Below are 1,602 nucleotides of genomic sequence, written 5' to 3' on the forward strand. Positions count from 1 at the left end.
AGCACTGAATCACATTTGACAAATAATTTCTTGAACAAACATCATCTCATTTTATTCGGCTTCTTCTCAGGGGCAGATGTTTATATTCTGTCGTTGTTTCAGCTTCCATTCCCATCATTTTTTTAAAAAAATTCTGTGTTGCTTTTATTTGATGAGAAAGCTAATGTCAAATGTACATTAAATGAAGACGAATAGAGTATCTTAGTGAAGCAGGACTGGTGGTCTTGTTTACAGAGACATGGCCACCATCTTTTGGCACTAACACTTCAGGAAGGGCACTTAAACGGCTTTGTGTTTGCAGGTTTCAGCATCAGAGCACAGGATAGACTCTGGTATTCACTGTCACATGTTCCTCAGCTACTAGATCATCAGGTCTCTGCAGTAGGTCATTCTTTGATAAAGAAATTACTTCCCCAAATTTCCCACCTCCTGGCTTTAGTTTAGGTCTTACATTTTCAGCGTCATCGATATTAAGAGTTACTTTCATGATGTGTGTGGTACAGTTTGACAAAACTGGATCCATACATACAGCTGGAGAACATTCAGCAATGCCATTTCTATAGTCAGTTTCTTCCTTAAGCTCCCAATGAGAGTTTCTGGGTCTTTATTATCATCTCTGCAGCTGGAAGAGAATTCTAGGCTGTAGCCTCCCATTGGTAGTCAGAACTGTTGCGCCAGAAGGATGCATTCATCATGAAGTGTTCTTTGCAGCACTGGGATAATCTCCACACCATCAGTCGACTGTCCCTTCCTGGTTATGTTTTCCAAGTTCTAGTTTTATCAGTAGAATCCATCTATGTTTTTTTTTGTTTTTTTTTCAAGTTTCACCCACTTCCTCCTGAAATTAACTTCTCTGAAATAATAGACTGTTTGGTATTCTGAGAAGAATCTGTTGGTTCTCGGTTTTCTATTTTCAAACGAATCAGTCTTCACAGTCCTCAGGCAACAAGTTCAGGTCCACAATGTGGTGTGAATGGGAAGGTACTCCTTTGAGAAGGGGGATGAAAAAAGAAATGACGAGTCTGAGGCAAGGGTCCCAGGAGATGCTGGTGCTACACAGCCCTGCTGACCCATTTTAGACTTCTCTAAAATTTTAAGATAATTTGTGTTGTTTTAAGCCACTAAGCTTGTGGTACCATGTTTCCCCAAGAACAAGACCTAGCCAGACCATCAGCTCTAACGCGTCTTTTGGAGCAAAGATTGATATCAGATTCGGTCTTATTTTACTATAATATAAGACCAGGTCTTACCTAACATAATATAAGATGGGGTCTTATGTTAATTTTTGCTCCAAAAGATGCATTAGAGCTGATTGGCCTGCTAGGTCTTATTTTCCAGGAAACAGGGTAGTTTGTTAGAGCAGAAATGGGAAACTAATACAAATGGGAAAGGACATCCTAAAAAGAAGAATCGGCAAAATGCAGAGACTTGATGCATGACCTTTTCAGAGAATGAGGGAGGTTTGGAGTCTTTTGAGTCCATAGTCAGGTGGAAGAAGGGCTGGGGAGGAGATTCCTATCAATAGAGACAAGTACAGTTACTTGCCAGACAAAGGTCTTCTGCATTTTAAAGTAGATTTCTCGCTTGAAAATAATATGGGCA

The 1,602-nt window shown here is 40.0% G+C and overlaps 1 pseudogene; it reads right to left on the minus strand.

The window, feature by feature from the left end:
* Nucleotides 1-266: 266 nt before the first annotated feature.
* LOC109458217 (ADP-sugar pyrophosphatase pseudogene) lies at nucleotides 267-654 on the minus strand (annotated as a pseudogene).
* Nucleotides 655-1,602: the final 948 nt, after the last annotated feature.

The sequence above is a fragment of the Rhinolophus sinicus genome, chromosome 8, assembly GCF_057876585.1.
Source record: "Rhinolophus sinicus isolate RSI-liver-muscle chromosome 8, RSI-T2T, whole genome shotgun sequence".
In the NCBI taxonomy this organism is placed as follows: Eukaryota; Metazoa; Chordata; class Mammalia; order Chiroptera; family Rhinolophidae; genus Rhinolophus; species Rhinolophus sinicus.